The 8019-nt window shown below is 38.4% G+C and overlaps 1 pseudogene across 1 annotated transcript; it reads left to right on the top strand.

Moving 5' to 3' along the window:
- Positions 1 to 5013: 5013 nt before the first annotated feature.
- LOC104668818 lies at positions 5014 to 5849 on the top strand (annotated as a pseudogene). The gene has a single exon (XR_748894.2). The product of XR_748894.2 is annotated as a 60S ribosomal protein L7 pseudogene (transcript).
- Positions 5850 to 8019: the final 2170 nt, after the last annotated feature.

Raw genomic sequence — 8019 nt, 5'->3', positions numbered from 1 at the left:
ACCTTTCTATATTATATGTGAGGTATATTTCTTATAGACAGCATATAGTTGGATTGTTTCTTAATATACTCTGCCAATCTCTGTCTTTTAGTTGGTATATTTAAATGATTTACATTTAATGCAATTATTGATATGTTATGGTTTAAGCCTGTCATTTTATTTTTTGTTTTCATTTCAGTTTTTCATTTCTCTTTCTTTTTCCCATTTTCCTGTGGGTTACTTGAACATTTTTTAGAATTCCATTTAGATTTATCTATATATATATTATCTCTCTCTCTCTCTCTGTATGTGTGTGTGTGTGTGTGTGTGTGTGTGTGTGTATAGTTAAATGTATGTTTTTGTATAGTTTTTTTGGTGGTTGATTAGGTTTTACATTATATATTCATAATATATACCTCTACTGACACTATGGGGTTCAGAGATGTGGTCTCATTACCACTGAGGGTGATGAAAGTCCTGACTCTCTTCTGGGTTTCTTCTGACACCTGCCCAGGTGAGGTTCTCCTTGTTACAATCTGGTGAGGATGAGAGTCTTTGTCATAGTTTTTCTGTGGTGTTTAACTGGAATAGAGTAGTTTCCTAAAAGTTTTTGTCTTGCTAAGATGTCCTGTTCCTGGTCCTTTGGCTAAAGAAAGCAGTTTTGTGTGTTGGGGCGTGTGTGTGGCAGGGGGAGGGGAGGTGAGAGAGCCAGAGAGAGATAGAGAGAGAGAGAGAGTGCATGCATGTGCACATGGTGTTCCCAGGTTGCCAGCTTATTAAAGTCTGAGACTTAGACCAAAAAAAAAATCCAAAGAACCAACCACTATGTTGTTCCTTGGGTTCTGAGGTCTCTAACTGATCTGCCTTCTTCTTCCATACTTCAGAAATCTTCTTATGTTAATTTTATGAACACTGTCTAGGGTTTTTCAGTTGTATTTAGCAGAAAGAATAGGGAAAAGTATGTCAACTCCATCTTCCCAGAAGAAGAAATGCTTCTCCTTTAGCTACTTTATGAAGAATATTTAAAGAAATAGAAAGACGATTGGCACAGGTGTTTTAAAAAGACAAAGCACCACTTAGTCATTATACTGCCAGGTGAATAATATACTAATTATCATAAAATTCAAGTTTAATCTGTATTTATTCTGATACGTAGCATCAGGAAATTGGGTTTCTTTTTAAGGCAAAGACAAGCTTTCTTGTTGAATAGTTTGTTTCAATATTTAAAAACTTGTTGAATTCTAATCCTGACATCATAAATATTGTTATATAAAAGTACATTTGTACTAGCTTGCTAGTAAATGCTTATATTTGTGGCAAGTTACAGATAAAACAAGTCTCAGATTAAATTTTGCCACAAATATAAGCATTTATTAGCAGCTAGCACAAAGCAATTGTTTTTTAGCTGGAAGAAGTCCTAGGCTCCGTCTTTTTAAGTGTTCCGACTATACCTTGCAATTTTTAAAATATCAATAAAAAAGTGAATTCCAGAAGCAAAATTTGGTTAACCTCTCAGTCAGTATCAAGTGACCAGAATCTTCTAAATTGTGGGAATTTAAGAGCATGTCATATTCAAATCTCAAGCACCAACCCCATATGTAAAGGGAGATGGGCTTCCTAGCTTCTTACTCTCTTTTGTGCAGAGTGGTAAAGCATCTTTAAAATATTTTGGTCAGTCCATATATCTTAAACACCAATAATTTTAGGGAAAGATAAACAATTTCTAAAAGCCATTGTACAAAATAGCAAACCACTAATTATTACCCCATTTACAATGTTAACAAAATGTCTGGTCCCAGAAGTAAGTTCAAGAGATCTGTTGTAAACGATGATGACTACAGTTAACAACATGAATATTGTTTATGTGGCAATTTCTAAAAGTAGATTTCAAGTGTTCTGACTACATAAAGTGTTATGTAAAGTAATGCATATGTTAATTAGCATAATTTAGCCATTCTACAATATCTACATATGTCAAAATATCATGTTATACATTATAAATATATACCATTTTTCTTTTCAATGAAAAAAATTAAAAATAAGATAAAATAAAAATGTCTGTAGAGTATGTTGTCTGGTTAAATATAAACTAACCATCCCTGGAAACACACATTTTACTTGGAGCAAATGACTGCCCAAATTTGAGTGGAGTCCAAACAATTCGAATGCATGTACATATATAACATGTATATGTTGAGGTATTTAAAACATAATTATTGGCCCCCTAATTCAACATTGTTTTAAATAACTTACTATTCTTGTTTTCAACAACCCACTTGGAAGAAGCAACACATTCACATGAGGAATGATCCATACGACTCCTCCACACCAAAAATTGTGAAGCACATTACTATCATATTTGTATGCTGTTGAAAATCTTTCTGCCCTTTCTCTCTCTCTCTCTCTCTCCCCCCGCCCCGGCCCCCCCCCCCCCGTTTTTGTTTTGTTTTGTTTTAAGACATAGTCTCGCTCTGTTGCCCAGGCTGGTAACAATCATAGTTGCCCAGGTGGCACAATCATAGCTCAAGGTAATTTCAAACTCCTGGGCTCAAGTGTTGAGCCTGCCTCAGTAGCTGGGACTACAAGTAGTGAGGACTACAGGTGCATGTCATCACATGTGGCTAATTTTTGCATATTTTGCAGTGACGGGGTTTCACCATGTTGCCCAGGCTGGTCTCGAACTCCTGGTCTCCAGCAATCCTCCTGTCTCAGTCTCCCAAAGCACTGGGATTACAGGCGTGAGCCACTGCACCCTGCACCCAGTCCCTTTTCTCATTTTTTCATGAAAACATCCACTAGCGTCACTCTAAGCATCATAGACTGCAGAGTCAATCTCAGAGGTGGGAAAGGACAAGAGGAAGGTAGTAGTGGACAAAGCATTTTACCCTTTCCAGCAACGCAGTAGCTGGTGGCCACCTTGTGTTATAGAGTCACCTCTTATAAGCCCCTGGTTCTCTGTAAGCTTCTGAAAGTCAGTGCTTTTCTGAAGCTTATGTTAGGGTGGAATACACAGAGCATTCTTTAGAATGGCTATTTTCAGACTTAAAAAAAATTCTATTCTAATAGAATAAGGAAAGGGGTTGTTAAAGCCCACCCATAAGCCTACCACTACCCAGGCCCCTCCCCATGTGCTATAGGCTAAACAGTTGTATTTCCCCCAAATTCATAAGTTGAAACCTAATCATGCAATGTGACGCTATTTGGAGGTGGGGCTTTCGGGGGTTGAGTAGGTGATGAGGGTAGAGCCCTCGTCAATGGGATTAGTGTCCTTATGATAAAGAGATCCCAGAGAGCTCTCTCACCTCTTCCACCACATGAAGTTAAAGTGAGATGACAGCCATCTATGAACCAGAGCAGGCCCTCCCGAGACACTGAAAATGCACCTTGATCATAGATATCCCAGCCTTCAGAACTGTGAAAAATAAATTTCTGCTATTTATAAGCCACTCAGTTTATGGTATTCTGTTATAGGAGCCCAAATGCACTAAGACACCAGGAAAGTGGTCCTTAAAATGTGGGTGCTGTCGCACATTTACCAAGTCAAAATCTCTAGATTTAAGATCTAGAGCCAGCATATTTGTCAACTTTCCAGGTCACTTGAGAGAACTCCGCCTTCAGGTCTGTGGATCATGGTTTGAAAGTCACTGTTACAAAGTTAGTTTAATAATTAATACAACACAGAGAAAAAAAAAAACAGATCTTTATGGGAAATATTAAATAGAAGCAGAACAACCAAAAGCTCCAGTCACAGTGAATAATTAAAGGGCAGCCACCACAGACAGCATCCTTGGAGCCCAGAGCAGCCCCAAGCCCAGCCCCAGGTGCCTTCCTGACACTTGCTTCGCTGAGTTAAGAAGTGAATAGTAATACAGGAAATGGTAGGAGTATTTGTCCTTTCAAACTCCTTTCTTTATGAAATAACCTTTTTTTAAAAAAAATATTAACTAACAAAGTCTTATTGAAATATTTTATTATGGATACTTGGCATTTAAAGAGAAATCTATTAGTCAAGCAATGGCATTAATAAAAAGCATTCCTTCTGAAGTTGACAACAATTATTCAATGGATCAGCACCATCAGCTAACATCGATCACTGCCGGGACATGGATAGCATTCCAATCAGAGCACAGAAAGGAGGGTGTTTGGAGGAGTGTACTGTGTGAACCAAATACAAGTAAACAATTACCTATGTTCTCGCACCTGTAATCCCTGCACTTTGGGAGGCCGAGGTGGGCAGATCATGAAGTCAGGAGATAGAGACTATCCTGGCCAAGATGCTGAAACCCTGTCTCTACTAAAAATACAAAAAATAGCTGGGTGTGGTGGTGCACACTGTAATCTCAGCTACTCGGGAGGCTGAGGCAGGAGAATGGCTTGAACTGAGGAGGCAGAGGTTGCAGTGAGCCGAGATGGCGCCACTGCACTCCAACCTGGCGACACAGTGAGACTCCATCTAAAAAAAAAAAAAAAAAAAAAAAAAAAAAATGCAGTGCGTCACCTCCATTTTACAGATGAGTAAAGCACCGTACAGGGAAGTTAATGCTAAAGTATTGTCAACAGATAATGTTAACATTAAGTCGATTTTACATAAACTAGCCATGTCTTCAATAAGTTTTCCTCCTTTTTGCATCACTTTGCTTGTATGCAGGGATTTCACAATTTGGCATATAAAAACATAGGAATATTTAATCATACACTTAATTCTAAAAATAAACCAGAATGTCCAGGAAAGGAATAAATTTAAAAATATACATTTTCAAAGAATATTTAGTGGAATGAGGAAATTTCTTGACACAAGCATAAGTAACAAAAAAGTAAAGAATATAAAACTATATTTTCAATTTCAGCATCATTCATTTGATCCCAATTTTGTAAAAATTAGCCCATGTTTATGTAGCAACATGTTGAAAAAAGACTGGTAGGAAATATACCAAAACTGTTAACAGTACTTAATTTGGGGTATTAAGAGTAGGGTTTTTTCTTTACACATTTTTTTGTTTCAAAATTATCTATAATAAATGGATATTCGCCTCTTTTTTCCGGCTGGAACCATAGAGGGTGCAGAAGAGAAGAAGAAGAAGGTTCCTGCTGTGCCAGAAACCCTTAAGAAAAAGCGAAGGAATTTCGCAGAGCTGAAGGTCAAGCGCCTGAGAAAGAAGTTTGCCCAAAAGATGCTTCGAAAGGCAAGGAGGAAGCTTATCTATGAAAAAGCGAAGCACTATCACAAGGAATATAGGCAGATGTACAGAACTGAAATTCGAATGGCGAGGATGGCAAGAAAAGCTGGCAACTTCTATGTACCTGCTGAACCCAAACTGGCGTTTGTCATCAGGATCAGAGGTATCAATGGCATGAGCCCAAAGGTCCGAAAGGTATTGCAGCTTCTTCGCCTTCGTCAAATCTTCAATGGAACCTTTGTGAACCTCAACAAGGCTTCGATTAACATGCTGAGGATTGTAGAACCATATATTGCATGGGGGTACCCCAATCTGAAGTCAGTAAATGAGCTAATCTACAAGCGTGGTTATGGCAAAATCAATAAGAAGCGAATTGCTTTGACAGATAACGCTTTGATTGCTCGATCTCTTGGTAAATATGGCATCATCTGCACGGAGGATCTGATTCATGAGATCTATACTGTTGGAAAACGCTTCAAAGAGGCAAATAACTTCCTGTGGCCCTTCAAATTATCTTCTCCACGAGGTGGAATGAAGAAAAAGACCACCCATTTTGTAGAAGGTGGAGATGCTGGCAACAGGGAGGACCAGATCAACAGGCTTATTAGAAGAATGAACTAAGGTGTCTACCATGATTATTTTTCGAGTCTCCTCAGCTTAATAAACAGTACCTGCTCTCAAAATGAAAAAAAATAAAAAATAAAAAATAAATGGATATTCATTGTATAATTAGAAAAAATGTAATGTGTTTTAAATGACCAACCTTCTATTCTTTGAAATAATTCTAGTATCTTTTCCACTTACTTATGCATGATTCATGTCCCATGCAGCAATAAAAGTACCCCCAACCCATTTCAAAATTTCCTCCAAGCACAAGGACATTAACCCCAAAATTAAACAAATTGAAGCTTTAAAATTCTATAATCCTTGGCCTCTATATGTATTGCCACATTTACTTCATACATAGTGAAGATACAGAAAAATATGGAGTTTTACCACAGACTGGTGTGTCTGCCATGTTGTCATTCACATTCTGTTGTATTAACTTTAGGCTTTATAAAGGAATATTTCAAATATTGACTATTGAGATTTCACCTGTTAGAGAGGCATTACTTGGGGATATAAATCATACATACATCCTCTTCCTAATTAAGGAGGAAGACTGTCACATGTCATCGGAGACAACAGAATGAACAGCTGCTTCTGCAATGTCAGCTCTTGCATCAGTCAAAATGTTGCTTAGAAACGCTTGTGAGGATTAAGATGAAGTTATATATACTGTTATATATACCTCAGTCCCTGGGGCTGAGGACAGCCACCAGACATACCTGTACAACACAAGGAAGTTTGCAACATTAAATCTTTATTTCAATGGCACACTGTCCACGGAGGATAGACATATGCAAACCTACCCCCAAAGTCCAAGAAAGCTGAGAGGCTGAAGAAAGAAGCTGACAAGTCCAGTTTCTCCAAAAGAAACTTTTAATAAGGACTTACAAACAGAAGCCCTGTCTGTGTCTTCAGCAGTCGCAAGACAAGAGAAGAGGGTGGTTTGTTTTTTGTTTTTTTTGTTTTTTGTTTTTTGAGACTGAGTTTCACACTTGTTGCCCAGGCTGGAGTGCAATGGCATGATCTCAGCTCACTGCAACCTCCACCTCCCAGGTTCAAGCGATTCTGCTGCCTCAGCCTCCCAAGTAGCTGGGATTACAGGCATGTGCCACTACACCCGGCTAATTTTGTATTTTTAGTACAGATGGGGTTTTACCATATTGGTCAGTCTGATTTCGAACTCCTGACCTCAGGTGATCCCCCTGCCTCAGCCTCCCAAAGTGCTAGGATTACAGGCGTGAGCCACTGTGCCCGGCAAGAGGATGGATTCCAGTGCCATTACCTTTCAGACACAGAGCTTATATAGCACAGGGAAAGGGTGTATATGATTCAGAAGGGATGTGTCGGACAACTGAAGTATGATAATCTCAAGGTTGTTTAGACTTAAGGACAGGATTCGTGGCAAGTACGTGCTCTTACACAAGGGACAATAGATAAACCAGAAATCTTAGAGGGCTTCCTAGAACAGGGTTAATCAGGAGTCAACATGGTGGGTTAGCAAGCAAGATGGAATTGTTTTAGCCTCCACAAATATATAGCAAAGAGAGGGCTTAGACTTCATGAAGGAAAATGAAAAAGTAATTCAGGTTCCAGAATTGCTGTATAGGAGATGTTTGTGGGTGGGAATCTCATCAGAACCAAAAGCACCTTGTCCTGAAGCTATAGTCAAATAGTCCTGGTTTAAGTTCCAATTATCACACTAGTTACCTCTGTAACTATTGATGAACCATGCAACTTCTTTGATCCTTATTTTCTTCATTTGTGGAAGGAGAATTGAAATGTCCAAATAAATAGGATGATTATGGATTAATGTCATTATTGCAGGAGTGGGTTTGTTTAAAAAGTGAGTTTGGCCCCCTTTTGTCCTCTCACACACTCTCTCACCATGTAATGTCTTCTGCCATGCTACAATACAGTACAAAGGCCAGATGTAGCCCCTCGATCTTGGACTTCCCAGCCTCCAGAACCATAAACCATGTACTTTTTTTTTTCCTGTGGAATACCACAGCATACCAGTCTGTGATATTCTGTTACAACAGCATAAAATGGATCAAGACAACTGATTAGTGGGATGCATATCAATTTAGTGTGCTGTGATTAGCATTTTTAAAGTGAAAAGTAATGGACTAATTAGAGTTCATCAAATGCAGTAAAGGTAAATTTCATGAAATTCTTGTTTCAATGTTATACATAGGCATACATTGGTACATGTATACTGGATTGTGAAGTAAAATGTGTTTCTTCCTGAGTCAAG

This window comes from Rhinopithecus roxellana, chromosome 9, assembly GCF_007565055.1.
Source record: "Rhinopithecus roxellana isolate Shanxi Qingling chromosome 9, ASM756505v1, whole genome shotgun sequence".
In the NCBI taxonomy this organism is placed as follows: Eukaryota; Metazoa; Chordata; class Mammalia; order Primates; family Cercopithecidae; genus Rhinopithecus; species Rhinopithecus roxellana.
The sequence above is the reverse complement of the archived record's forward strand: the minus strand, read 5'-3'. Positions and strand labels throughout refer to the sequence as shown.